General features: G+C 33.0%; 1 long non-coding RNA gene across 1 annotated transcript; it reads left to right on the plus strand.

Annotated features, from left to right (window-relative positions):
* Positions 1 to 488: 488 nt before the first annotated feature.
* Positions 489 to 12,840, plus strand: LOC134682149 (uncharacterized). Its single transcript, XR_010100809.1, has 3 exons — positions 489 to 663; positions 2,742 to 2,830; positions 12,742 to 12,840. It is a non-coding gene; the product is annotated as an uncharacterized LOC134682149 (long non-coding RNA).
* The last annotated feature ends 2,243 nt before the right edge of the window (positions 12,841 to 15,083 follow it).

A 15,083-nucleotide genomic window follows, 5' to 3' on the forward strand; every position in this document is an offset into this window, starting at 1 on the left:
CCTGGCTGGTTTACACATCAATAACATCTACAAAAAATGTGTTAAATCCTATGATAAATATTTCATATTAATCCTTCATGATGAACACATTGCATGGCACCTTGAGACTCAACTCTGAATGGCGTATAAAAGTGGACGGAAAGAAGCGTAGTTTGAGGTTGTTGAAAATGGCCATCTTTACACGTTCTTTGCGTGTCATTCGAAAAACAGAAAATATCATGTCATTTTTCTTTTTAATTATATTTTTGAATCGCTGTCTGGTGTTTTGTTAGATAGTAATTGAAACTAAATTTGCGCTGTCCCCATATGTCAATATCAATGAAATTAACTACTGACGTAGAAGCCTCGTTCTGAGAATCTTCCAGGATCGAAATATGCATATATGAAAGGTCGATAAATCGTTGAATACAAATTTTATCAGATATTTGACAATCATATTAGACCTTAAAAACATGTTTATATTGTTAATGATATTATTACAGGCGTAACTGAGTTTCCGTGTACGTTTCCTGATGAATGGCGCGGGAATGAGTTTTATATATACAGTGGGTCACCCCCCATTTTATCAGCAATTTGGTACTTTGAGGAAAACGGTGATGAATTTGAAGCAGATGGTGATCCAGCTTTTTGTTATCAGATTACAGATCAATTTTATGTTATCAGGTATGTTTTAAAGTCGTCGTATAAGGACAACTGTTCAATCAAGTTAAAGAACAATTTATTTTTTGCAACACTTTCAATACAATATAATTAAAAGCAAAACAAGTATCCGATGCGGGAATTTCTCGCTACATTGAAGACCTGTTGGTGACCTTCTGCTGGTGTGTTTTTTCTATGATCGAGTTGTTGTCTCTTTGACAAATTCCACATTTCCATTCTTTATGATTTAAGACCGTTGGTTTTTTCCGTTTGAATGGTTTAACACTAGTAATTTTGGGGCCCTTTATAGCTTGTTTTTCGGTATGAGCCAAATCTCCGTGTTGAAAACCTATAATGGTTTACTTTTTTTAAATTGTTATTTGAATGGAGAGTTGTCTCATTGGCACTCACACCACATCTTCTATTTATGATATGAATGAATGTTTGATGTCCTAATACTAAACTTGACTCTTTTTAAACCGGATTAGGGCGTGGTTGGTGGTGCATTCAGTAAGATAATATGTTGACGTACTTCATTGTGTCTTCATATCTTCCATCTTTTCAGTATACTGTCAAACCTGTTGTAAGAACCAATAAAGGGAGAGCAAAAATGTGGTCTCTTAAGACAAGTGGTCTTTTAAGGTAACACAATACAAAGGTTTATTTACTTCCAATTTCCAACCTTTAAAATACTGTTATTTTCTTAAGACTGCAAATAAATTAATAATTTATAGATTGATAAATGATAAAAATTTTAAATGAATGACATTTTTTTGTTATGAATCATTATGCAATCAACTATTATGCAATTAATGATAAAAGTTTGGTAAGACGACTTACATAAATTTAGCTCTATCATCTCTATAGCTATACCGGAAATTTCAGGATATTTCAACGAAATCTCAATCAACACAGCAGGAGCTACAAGAGGGTGTCTCAAATTACCGCTTTCAGATTCCATTCTCTAATGAAGTGGAAAGCTCTTGTAAAATTTGGTACACACAGTTCACATTAAAATTGATTACATAATTGTTAAATAATACAAATATTGCATTAATTTGAAAGTCTAAAAGACGGACGAAAGATACCAAAGGGACAGTCAAACTCGTAAATCTAAAACAAACTGACAACGCCATGGCTAAAAATGAAAAAGACAAACAGAAAACAATAGTACACATGACACAACATAGAAAACTAAAGAATAAACAACACGAACTCCACCAAAAACTAGGGGTGATCTTATGTGCTCCGGAAGGGTAAGCAGATCCTGCTCAACATGCGGCACCCGTCGTGTTGCTTATGTGATTATACAAATCCGGTAAATAGTCTAATTCTAATTTATTAGCTATTCATAAATATTATACCACTTTTATAAATTTTCAATGATTATAGAAATGTACAGCATTTTAAAACTTGGTAATTGGAGGTATACAATCTTTGTATTGTGCTACCTTAATACGAGTTCAGTCTATTTGAAATGTATTCAAGAGGGATCTTAAACTGGTGGTCTTTTAACACTGGTTTTCTTAAGTCGGTTTGACTGTACTTTGTTTCTGTAGGTTTTGTATCATTTTTTGTTTGGTACTCTTCAAAAGAATTTTTTTAAACGAAAAACGTATTATAAACTTGTATGCAATCTATTATTCGACATAAAGGTGAGAAAAATAAGTAGGAAAAAAAACTATTGTGTTGTTTTGTGTAGATGAAAAATGTGACATGTTTCAAAACACTGCACAGAAAGCATTGGGAAACTATCAAACATAAATTTTTATAATTTATAACTTTCTGAATTTTTTCCGTATGTTTTGATTCTAAATTGTTTCCGTATGTTTTGATGGTGCGATTACGACCTCTTGTAAAATGTATGTAAATGCTTAAGTCATTAACATAAATACAAGCAAGTCATTGATAATGCAATCAAATGACTTTTACTGGTTTAACACTATACTGCAATGATCAATTCTTAATAATTTTTGGTTGGATTCGCATTACTTTAATTACTTTTCGATGTTGTGTTTTGTAAACTGTTGTTTTAATATATTTTACGTCATTTATTTTGACACATATCTATATAATTTGTATCGGAATACATTATTTTGTAGATACACTGTACATGGTCAAGACACATTTAAATGTTTGACGATAGATTATACTCCAGGTGAAAAATCATTTACAATTGGAAACAAAGGCAGTAAGTAAGAGTTAATTTACAATTGGAAACAAGGGCAGTAAGTAAGAGTTAATGTACAATTGGAAACAAAGGCAGTAAGTAAGAGTTAATTTACAATTGGAAACAAGGGCAGTAAGTAAGAGTTAATTTACAATTGGAAACAAGGGCAGTAAGTAAGAGTTAATTTACAATTGGAAACAAGGGCAGTAAGTAAGAGTTAATGTACAATTGGAAACAAGGGCAGTAAGTAAGAGTTAATTTACAATTGGAAACAAGGGCAGTAAGTAAGAGTTAATTTACAATTGGAAACAAGGGCAGTAAGTAAGAGTTAATGTACAATTGGAAACAAGGGCAGTAAGTAAGAGTTAATTTACAATTGGAAACAAGGGCAGTAAGTAAGAGTTAATTTACAATTGGAAACAAGGGCAGTAAGTAAGAGTTAATGTACAATTGGAAACAAGGGCAGTAAGTAAGAGTTAATTTACAATTGGAAACAAGGGCAGTAAGTAAGAGTTAATGTACAATTGGAAACAAGGGCAGTAAGAAAGAGTTAATTTACAATTGGAAACAAGGGCAGTAAGTAAGAGTTAATGTACAATTGGAAACAAGGGCAGTAAGTAAGAGTTAATTTACAATTGGAAACAAGGGCAGTAAGTAAGAGTTAATTTACAATTGGAAACAAAGGCAGTAAGTAAGAGTTAATTTACAATTGGAAACAAAGGCAGTAAGTAAGAGTTAATTTACAATTGGAAACAAGGGCAGTAAGTCAGAGTTAATTTACAATTGGAAACAAGGGCAGTAAGTAAGAGTTAATTTACAATTGGAAACAAGGGCAGTAAGTAAGAGTTAATTTACAATTGGAAACAAGGGCAGTAAGTAAGAGTTAATTTACAATTGGAAACAAGGGCAGTAAGTAAGATTTAATTTACAATTGGAAACAAGGGCAGTAAGTAAGAGTTAATGTACAATTGGAAACAAGGGCAGTAAGTAAGAGTTAATTTACAATTGGAAACAAGGGCAGTAAGTAAGAGTTAATGTACAATTGGAAACAAGGGCAGTAAGTAAGAGTTAATTTACAATTGGAAACAAAGGCAGTAAGTAAGAGTTAATGTACAATTGGAAACAAGGGCAGTAAGTAAGAGTTAATGTACAATTGGAAACAAGGGCAGTAAGTAAGAGTTAATTTACAATTGGAAACAAGGGCAGTAAGTAAGAGTTAATTTACAATTGGAAACAAGGGCAGTAAGTAAGAGTTAATTTACAATTGGAAACAAAGGCAGTAAGTAAGAGTTAATGTACAATTGGAAACAAGGGCAGTAAGTAAGAGTTAATTTACAATTGGAAACAAGGGCAGTAAGTAAGAGTTAATGTACAATTGGAAACAAGGGCAGTATGTAAGAGTTAATTTACAATTGGAAACAAGGGCAGTAAGTAAGAGTTAATGTACAATTGGAAACAAGGGCAGTAAGTAAGAGTTAATTTACAATTGGAAACAAGGGCAGTAAGTAAGAGTTAATTTACAATTGGAAACAAGGGCAGTAAGTAAGAGTTAATGTACAATTGGAAACAAGGGCAGTAAGTAAGAGTTAATTTACAATTGGAAACAAGGGCAGTAAGTAAGAGTTAATTTACAATTGGAAACAAGGGCAGTAAGTAAGAGTTAATGTACAATTGGAAACAAGGGCAGTAAGTAAGAGTTAATTTACAATTGGAAACAAGGGCAGTAAGTAAGAGTTAATTTACAATTGGAAACAAGGGCAGTAAGTAAGAGTTAATGTACAATTGGAAACAAGGGCAGTAAGTAAGAGTTAATTTACAATTGGAAACAAAGGCAGTAAGTAAGAGTTAATGTACAATTGGAAACAAGGGCAGTAAGTAAGAGTTAATTTACAATTGGAAACAAGGACAGTAAGTAAGAGTTAATGTACAATTGGAAACAAGGGCAGTAAGTAAGAGTTAATGTACAATTGGAAACAAGGGCAGTAAGTAAGAGTTAATTTACAATTGGAAACAAGGACAGTAAGTAAGAGTTAATTTACAATTGGAAACAAGGACAGTAAGTAAGAGTTAATTTACAATTGGAAACAAGGGCAGTAAGTAAGAGTTAATGTACAATTGGAAACAAGGGCAGTAAGTAAGAGTTAATTTACAATTGGAAACAAGGACAGTAAGTAAGAGTTAATGTACAATTGGAAACAAGGGCAGTAAGTAAGAGTTAATGTACAATTGGAAACAAGGGCAGTAAGTAAGAGTTAATGTACAATTGGAAACAAGGGCAGTAAGTAAGAGTTAATGTACAATTGGAAACAAGGGCAGTAAGTAAGAGTTAATGTACAATTGGAAACAAGGACAGTAAGTAAGAGTTAATGTACAATTGGAAACAAGGGCAGTAAGTAAGAGTTAATTTACAATTGGAAACAAGGACAGTAAGTAAGAGTTAATGTACAATTGGAAACAAGGGCAGTAAGTAAGAGTTAATGTACAATTGGAAACAAGGGCAGTAAGTAAGAGTTAATGTACAATTGGAAACAAGGGCAGTAAGTAAGAGTTAATGTACAATTGGAAACAAGGGCAGTAAGTAAGAGTTAATGTACAATTGGAAACAAGGACAGTAAGTAAGAGTTAATGTACAATTGGAAACAAGGGCAGTAAGTAAGAGTTAATTTACAATTGGAAACAAGGGCAGTAAGTAAGAGTTAATGTACAATTGGAAACAAGGGCAGTAAGTAAGAGTTAATTTACAATTGGAAACAAGGACAGTAAGTAAGAGTTAATGTACCATTGGAAACAAGGGCAGTAAGTAAGAGCTAATGTACAATTGGAAACAAGGACAGTAAGTAAGAGTTAATGTACAATTGGAAACAAGGGCAGTAAGTAAGAGTTAATTTACAATTGGAAACAAGGACAGTAAGTAAGAGTTAATGTACAATTGGAAACAAGGGCAGTAAGTAAGAGTTAATGTACAATTGGAAACAAGGGCAGTAAGTAAGAGTTAATTTACAATTGGAAACAAGGGCAGTAAGTAAGAGTTAATTTACAATTGGAAACAAGGGCAGTAAGTAAGAGTTAATTTACAATTGGAAACAAGGGCAGTAAGTAAGAGTTAATGTACAATTGGAAACAAGGGCAGTAAGTAAGAGTTAATGTACAATTGGAAACAAGGACAGTAAGTAAGAGTTAATGTACAATTGGAAACAAGGGCAGTAAGTAAGAGTTAATGTACAATTGGAAACAAGGGCAGTAAGTAAGAGTTAATGTACAATTGGAAACAAGGGCAGTAAGTAAGAGTTAATTTACAATTGGAAACAAGGACAGTAAGTAAGAGTTAATTTACAATTGGAAACAAGGGCAGTAAGTAAGAGTTAATTTACAATTGGAAACAAGGGCAGTAAGTAAGAGTTAATTTACAATTGGAAACAAGGGCAGTAAGTAAGAGTTAATTTACAATTGGAAACAAGGGCAGTAAGTAAGATTTAATTTACAATTGGAAACAAGGGCAGTAAGTAAGAGTTAATTTACAATTGGAAACAAGGACAGTAAGTAAGAGTTAATGTACAATTGGAAACAAGGGCAGTAAGTAAGAGTTAATTTACAATTGGAAACAAGGACAGTAAGTAAGAGTTAATGTACAATTGGAAACAAGGGCAGTAAGTAAGAGTTAATGTACAATTGGAAACAAGGGCAGTAAGTAAGAGTTAATTTACAATTGGAAACAAGGGCAGTAAGTAAGAGTTAATTTACAATTGGAAACAAGGACAGTAAGTAAGAGTTAATTTACAATTGGAAACAAGGGCAGTAAGTAAGAGTTAATTTACAATTGGAAACAAGGGCAGTAAGTAAGAGTTAATTTACAATTGGAAACAAGGGCAGTAAGTAAGAGTTAATTTACAATTGGAAACAAGGGCAGTAAGTAAGATTTAATTTACAATTGGAAACAAGGGCAGTAAGTAAGAGTTAATTTACAATTGGAAACAAGGACAGTAAGTAAGAGTTAATGTACAATTGGAAACAAGGGCAGTAAGTAAGAGTTAATTTACAATTGGAAACAAGGACAGTAAGTAAGAGTTAATGTACAATTGGAAACAAGGGCAGTAAGTAAGAGTTAATGTACAATTGGAAACAAGGGCAGTAAGTAAGAGTTAATTTACAATTGGAAACAAGGGCAGTAAGTAAGAGTTAATTTACAATTGGAAACAAGGGCTGTAAGTAAGAGTTAATTTACAATTGGAAAGTAAGAGTTAATGTACAATTGGAAACAAGGGCAGTAAGTAAGAGTTAATGTACAATTGGAAACAAGGACAGTAAGTAAGAGTTAATGTACAATTGGAAACAAGGGCAGTAAGTAAGAGTTAATTTACAATTGGAAACAAGGACAGTAAGTAAGAGTTAATGTACAATTGGAAACAAGGGCAGTAAGTAAGAGTTAATGTACAATTGGAAACAAGGGCAGTAAGTAAGAGTTAATTTACAATTGGAAACAAGGGCAGTAAGTAAGAGTTAATTTACAATTGGAAACAAGGGCAGTAAGTAAGAGTTAATTTACAATTGGAAACAAGGGCAGTAAGTAAGAGTTAATGTACAATTGGAAACAAGGGCAGTAAGTAAGAGTTAATTTACAATTGGAAACAAGGACAGTAAGTAAGAGTTAATGTACAATTGGAAACAAGGGCAGTAAGTAAGAGTTAATGTACAATTGGAAACAAGGGCAGTAAGTAAGAGTTAATTTACAATTGGAAACAAGGGCAGTAAGTAAGAGTTAATGTACAATTGGAAACAAGGACAGTAAGTAAGAGTTAATTTACAATTGGAAACAAGGGCAGTAAGTAAGAGTTAATGTACAATTGGAAAGAAGGGCAGTAAGTAAGAGTTAATTTACAATTGGAAACAAGGGCAGTAAGTAAGAGTTAATTTACAATTGGAAACAAGGGCAGTAAGTAAGAGTTAATTTACAATTGGAAACAAGGGCAGTAAGTAAGATTTAATTTACAATTGGAAACAAGGGCAGTAAGTAAGAGTTAATTTACAATTGGAAACAAGGACAGTAAGTAAGAGTTAATGTACAATTGGAAACAAGGGCAGTAAGTAAGAGTTAATTTACAATTGGAAACAAGGGCAGTAAGTAAGAGTTAATTTACAATTGGAAACAAGGGCAGTAAGTAAGAGTTAATTTACAATTGGAAACAAGGGCAGTAAGTAAGAGTTAATTTACAATTGGAAACAAGGGCAGTAAGTAAGATTTAATTTACAATTGGAAACAAGGGCAGTAAGTAAGAGTTAATTTACAATTGGAAACAAGGACAGTAAGTAAGAGTTAATGTACAATTGGAAACAAGGGCAGTTAGTAAGAGTTAATTTACAATTGGAAACAAGGGCAGTAAGTAAGAGTTAATTTACAATTGGAAACAAGGGCAGTAAGTAAGAGTTAATGTACAATTGGAAACAAGGGCAGTAAGTAAGAGTTAATGTACAATTGGAAACAAGGACAGTAAGTAAGAGTTAATGTACAATTGGAAACAAGGGCAGTAAGTAAGAGTTAATGTACAATTGGAAACAAGGGCAGTAAGTAAGAGTTAATTTACAATTGGAAACAAGGGCAGTAAGTAAGAGTTAATGTACAATTGGAAACAAGGGCAGTAAGTAAGAGTTAATTTACAATTGGAAACAAGGGCAGTAAGTAAGAGTTAATGTACAATTGGAAACAAGGACAGTAAGTAAGAGTTAATTTACAATTGGAAACAAGGGCAGTAAGTAAGAGTTAATTTACAATTGGAAACAAGGGCAGTAAGTAAGAGTTAATTTACAATTGGAAACAAGGGCAGTAAGTAAGAGTTAATGTACAATTGGAAACAAGGGCAGTAAGTAAGAGTTAATGTACAATTGGAAACAAGGGCAGTAAGTAAGAGTTAATTTACAATTGGAAACAAGGGCAGTAAGTAAGAGTTAATTTACAATTGGAAACAAGGGCAGTAAGTAAGAGTTAATGTACAATTGGAAACAAGGGCGAGTTAATTTACAATTGGAAACAAGGGCAGTAAGTAAGAGTTAATTTACAATTGGAAACAAGGGCAGTAAGTAAGAGTTAATTTACAATTGGAAACAAGGGCAGTAAGTAAGAGTTAATGTACAATTGGAAACAAGGGCAGTAAGTAAGAGTTAATTTACAATTGGAAACAAGGGCAGTAAGTAAGAGTTAATGTACAATTGGAAACAAGGGCAGTAAGTAAGAGTTAATGTACAATTGGAAACAAGGGCAGTACGTAAGAGTTAATGTACAATTGGAAACAAGGGCAGTAAGTAAGAGTTAATGTACAATTGGAAACAAGGGCAGTAAGTAAGAGTTAATGTACAATTGGAAACAAGGGCAGTAAGTAAGAGTTAATGTACAATTGGAAACAAGGGCAGTAAGTAAGAGTTAATGTACAATTGGAAACAAGGGCAGTAAGTAAGAGTTAATGTACAATTGGAAACAAGGGCAGTAAGTAAGAGTTAATTTACAATTGGAAACAAGGGCAGTAAGTAAGAGTTAATTTACAATTGGAAACAAGGGCAGTAAGTAAGAGTTAATGTACAATTGGAAACAAGGGCAGTAAGTAAGAGTTAATGTACAATTGGAAACAAGGACAGTAAGTAAGAGTTAATTTACAATTGGAAACAAGGACAGTAAGTAAGAGTTAATGTACAATTGGAAACAAGGGCAGTAAGTAAGAGTTAATGTACAATTGGAAACAAGGGCAGTAAGTAAGAGTTAATGTACAATTGGAAACAAGGGCAGTAAGTAAGAGTTAATGTACAATTGGAAACAAGGGCAGTAAGTAAGAGTTAATGTACAATTGGAAACAAGGGCAGTAAGTAAGAGTTAATTTACAATTGGAAACAAGGGCAGTAAGTAAGAGTTAATGTACAATTGGAAACAAGGGCAGTAAGTAAGAGTTAATGTACAATTGGAAACAAGGGCAGTAAGTAAGAGTTAATTTACAATTGGAAACAAGGGCAGTAAGTAAGAGTTAATTTACAATTGGAAACAAGGGCAGTAAGTAAGAGTTAATGTACAATTGGAAACAAGGACAGTAAGTAAGAGTTAATTTACAATTGGAAACAAGGACAGTAAGTAAGAGTTAATGTACAATTGGAAACAAGGGCAGTAAGTAAGAGTTAATGTACAATTGGAAACAAGGGCAGTAAGTAAGAGTTAATGTACAATTGGAAACAAGGGCAGTAAGTAAGAGTTAATGTACAATTGGAAACAAGGGCAGTAAGTAAGAGTTAATGTACAATTGGAAACAAGGGCAGTAAGTAAGAGTTAATGTACAATTGGAAACAAGGGCAGTAAGTAAGAGTTAATGTACAATTGGAAACAAGGGCAGTAAGTAAGAGTTAATGTACAATTGGAAACAAGGGCAGTAAGTAAGAGTTAATGTACAATTGGAAACAAGGGCAGTAAGTAAGAGTTAATGTACAATTGGAAACAAGGGCAGTAAGTAAGAGTTAATGTACAATTGGAAACAAGGGCAGTAAGTAAGAGTTAATGTACAATTGGAAACAAGGGCAGTAAGTAAGAGTTAATTTACAATTGGAAACAAGGGCAGTAAGTAAGAGTTAATGTACAATTGGAAACAAGGGCAGTAAGTAAGAGTTAATGTACAATTGGAAACAAGGGCAGTAAGTAAGAGTTAATGTACAATCGTCACAACTCGGCCGAACCCGTTCCTCATATTAGGAGATAAGCGGGATCAACCCAGGATTTCCGATTGAGTTAATGTACAATCGTCACAACTCGGCCGAACCCGTTCCTCATATTAGAAGAGAAGCGGGATCAACCCAGGATTTCCGATTGAGTTAATGTACAATCGTCACAACTCGGCCGAACCCGTTCCTCATATTAGGAGAGAAACGGGATCAACCCAGGATTTCCGATTGAGTAAATGTATACATTTAGTTAGTTATCAAAGGTACCAGGATTATAATTCAGTACGCCAGACGCGTTTCGTCTACATAAAACTTATCAGTGACGCTCATATCAACACATTTATAAAGCCAAACAAGTACAAAGTTGAAGAGCATTGAGGATCCACAATTCCAAAAAGTTGTGATAAATACGGCTATGGTAATCTATGCCTGGGATAAGAAAATCCTTAGATTTTAGAAAAAAAATCAAAGTTTTGTAAACGGGAACTTTCGAAAAATGACAAAATTATTGATATTCATGTCAACACCGAAGTGCTGACTACTTGGCTGGTTAACATCCACCAGCAGTGGCATCGACCCAGTGGTGTAAATAGTTATCAAAGGTACCAGGATTATAATTTGTTTACAACTGAAACATGATGTGAACGAGTCATAAAAGTAATATTGAAATATTAAAACCGTAGTCTTGGAGTTCATATAAAAACATGTGTTAAAATAAATTCTACGATATAAAATAAAAGGTCAATTTAGGTATCTGGCTGTCAATTTGTTTTAACAGAGAAAGAAAGATACCTAAAGTTAAACAAAATGACAACGTCTTGGCAATATAACAAAGAAAAATCAGAAAGCATACAGAAGTACACAGATATCTACATAAAAAAATGAAGTTGAGCAACACGGACTCCAACAAAAATCGGAGATAGGGATCTGAGTTGCTCAAACTGGGTAGACAGTTCCTGCTCCGCATATAACAGCTGGTGTTAAGGGAGTTCGTTTTTCTAGTTTATAAAAATAGGGGATTCATACAGGAATCAACAGAGCAAAAAAACATATGTAGATAACCATGCTTGATTTCGAGATAGTACTCATTGAAACTTTGGCGGGAAATTCTCTCTTGCCTAATCATAGCTTTATCATTTACAAGCTTAAGTTCTAAAAAACAAGACTTTAACAGATGGCTTGTTTCTGAATCCTGAATATTATTTCATTTGTTTAATATCGTTTCATTACGAATTATCTGAATAAATATTGTTTAAACTAACAGAAGGCTGATCATTATACATGTAAAAGATTTACAAAAAGAAAAATGGGGGTCGCCGGGGGAAATCTTTCAAGGCATACAAATTGATAAAACTAGATGATTCCAAAAATCTGACAAAAACATCCGAAACATGACAGGCCAGATTCCTTGAGGACTAAAACGCTGTCAAATACATGTGTACTGAGAATAAAATTAACGGTACCAATTTTCTTGCACCAGATGCGCATTTCGACAATACATGTCTCTTCAGTGATGCTCGTGGCCAAAATATTTGAAATCCAAAGCTTATATAAAAGATGAAGAGCTATAATCCAAAAAGTCCAAAAAGTTTAGCCAAATCCGTGAAAGGAATCAGAGCTTTGCATGAGGGAGATACATTCCTTAATTTATAATAATTTATAATATTGTGTAACAGTAAATTTTAATAACACAAAAAATCCGTATTTTAATGCCAGTATCGAAGTACTGGCTACTGGGCTGGTGATACCCTCGGGGACTAATAGTCCACCAGCAGAGGCATCGACCCAGTGGTAGTAATAAAATTAACGGTACCAATTTTCTTGCACCAGATGCGCATTTCGACAATACAATTCTGAGAACGCATTTATTTTCGTGGATATCTTTTTCGTAGATTGACATGACTGATTAAAAACTGTATGTGTGTGGACATTTAATTTTATTTCCTGGAATTGTTCAAGTTTCAAAAGAAGCGCATGGGAAAATAAAATAACTGAGTTGAACACACACACATATCTATATATATACAAGTAAAACTAACTAAGAGTCCCCTGTTCTCTGCTCTAACGACTGTTTTATTAAGGAACCTGTTTTTTTCATTTGGTTTATATTAGAAGGATTTAGTAGGACTACAAGTTTCTCAGTATCAGATAGATTTGGAAACATTGAATGATCTATGTTATTCTATATGATAAACAATTCTTCACGTTAAATGTTAAATCAAAGATTCTTTCATTTCTGGTTACAGATCCACAGACAGTAAATCAACTGCAACGTCGAGCTTTCAATGAAACTGTTGTGTGCAGTCTTTGTGCCGACCTTACAAATCAGTTTCAACTTGCCATTGGTATGTCATTATATATATTCGTTTTCTGCTTGAAAATCGTTGAATAATTTTGATGTATCAATATTTAAACTCCGCTATTTTATACAAAAGTAAATATCTGTGACCAGCTAGGAATATGACAGATGTTTTAAATTCGATTGATGTGTTTCGAGATTCTGATTTCGACAAATGATGAGGGATATTCCGTTTGGAATTTTCCTTTAATTTCGGTATTTTTGCTAGTTTATTTTTTTACTAAACTTCTGTTTATAAATAAGGATAACAACGCAAACAGAAACCTAAAATTGAAACATGAATGAAATAGCAATGCGTTGATAGTAATTTTCAAAAGCATATTTAAATTTAGAAAACCTTCGACATATGTATTCAGTTTCATTTCCACCTTGTCTATTCAATCAAAATGTTATTAACTTGCTGTATACTTTTGTGTATACATGTACTTTTATATTCTATTATAATTGTAAGTTTTTTCTGTAGTTTACCTTTGTTACAAGTATAAACATGTCAAAAACTTTTAACCGATATTATTGAATTTCGGGATAGAATTACACATATTGTATTTTGATGAGGTATATTTGGTGTTCTCTACATAAACTCTTGAACAATATACACATAGGTTATTTGTTCCCACTATATTTCTTCCAGAAAATCCAGTCCGTAAGTACATAAACTCATTTTCTATTAACGCCAAACTCGCGTTTCGTCTACAAAAGACTCATCAGTGACACTCGAATCCAAAAATGTTTAAAAATGCCAAATAAAGTTCCAAGTTGAAGAGCATTGAGTACCAAAATTCCCAAACGTTTTGCCAAATACAGCTAAGTTAATCTAGTCCTGAGGTAGAAAAGCCTTAGTATTTAAAAAAAATCACAAGTTTTGTTAACAGTTAATTTATAAATATGACCATATTAATGATAATTCATGTCAGCACCGAAGTGCTGACTACTTGGCTGATGATACTCTCGGAGAATAAAAACTCCCACAGCAGTTCACGTCACGTGGTATCGACAAAAGGGTTGTAAATAAACTCGTAATATATAGTTACCAGGATTAAAGGAATAAAAAATCTAAGCTTTATTAAACAATTTAGAATATTCTGAAATAAATTTGGAAACATGAAGTTAAAAAGGTTATTTCATATCAATTCCTAACCTTAGAATAGACGAAATATGAATTTCATAAATATCACTATAGATCAAATAGACTTATTGGGGAAATTTAATAGACAGTTCGTGCATATTTTGGAACATACATTGTATTGTTTTATCTCATTGTGTGTTTTAATTTAAAACATGTTTAACCAAAACCTATACTGATGTGATAACACGCTTATAAATGTATATGTTTATACAATTGCCCTAGATATACCCGGAAATATTCCAACTGCATTGGCTGCGTTGGTAAAAAATGTTCAATATTGATTGATGTATTGGATTATAAGAGTTATATTTGAGTTTTGGCAATGGTGTTCTATAGTCTGTTATGTATGACTAACTAGGTATACACACCCGTCTATAAAATTGAGAATGGAAATGGGGAATGTATCAAAGAAACAACAATCCAACCATAGAGAAGACAATTGACATGATTGACGAAGGCTTCCAATTGATCTTTAATGCAGTTAGAAACTGTTATGTTATTTTTGACTTAATAGGTACATATTTACACACACGTCTTTAACATGTGTAAGTGACCTTTTTTTTTATCTTATTTTGAAAATATCAAAAACAAATGAATAAGATAATAATTTGTTATGATATAACATGTTAAAATTATGAAGTAAAACAAAACCTTTTAAGAATTAAACTTTTTTCAGGCAAGGAACCTACGGAAATAGTACCGCCCAAATGCGATGTTCCTTATTTTTGCACGCCTGGAACAGGAACTATGTGCGAATCGCCGATCACAACGACCAAAGCACCGATCACTTCAAAAAAGAAGAAATCATGTGCCAGGAGGAGAAAACATCCATAAAGCGGAACAAGTGATTTGGACTGATCATTACATAATTGGCTTTAATTACAAATTAGTAGATGTGCCGATAGATCCTCCTGAATAAAGACTTAAATTAAAATTTACAGCATACTAGTAATTTATAACGCATAACATAAAAGAAGTTCCTTTTAATCCCCCTACAATATAGATAACACCCATAAGATGCGCAGACTCTAAAGTCGATGAAAACTTACAACTCATTAGCATAAGAAAATTTGTAAGGGTTCTGCGGAACCCAGTGTCCCGCC

This window comes from Mytilus trossulus, chromosome 8 (assembly GCF_036588685.1).
Source record: "Mytilus trossulus isolate FHL-02 chromosome 8, PNRI_Mtr1.1.1.hap1, whole genome shotgun sequence".
NCBI classification, from domain to species: Eukaryota; Metazoa; Mollusca; class Bivalvia; order Mytilida; family Mytilidae; genus Mytilus; species Mytilus trossulus.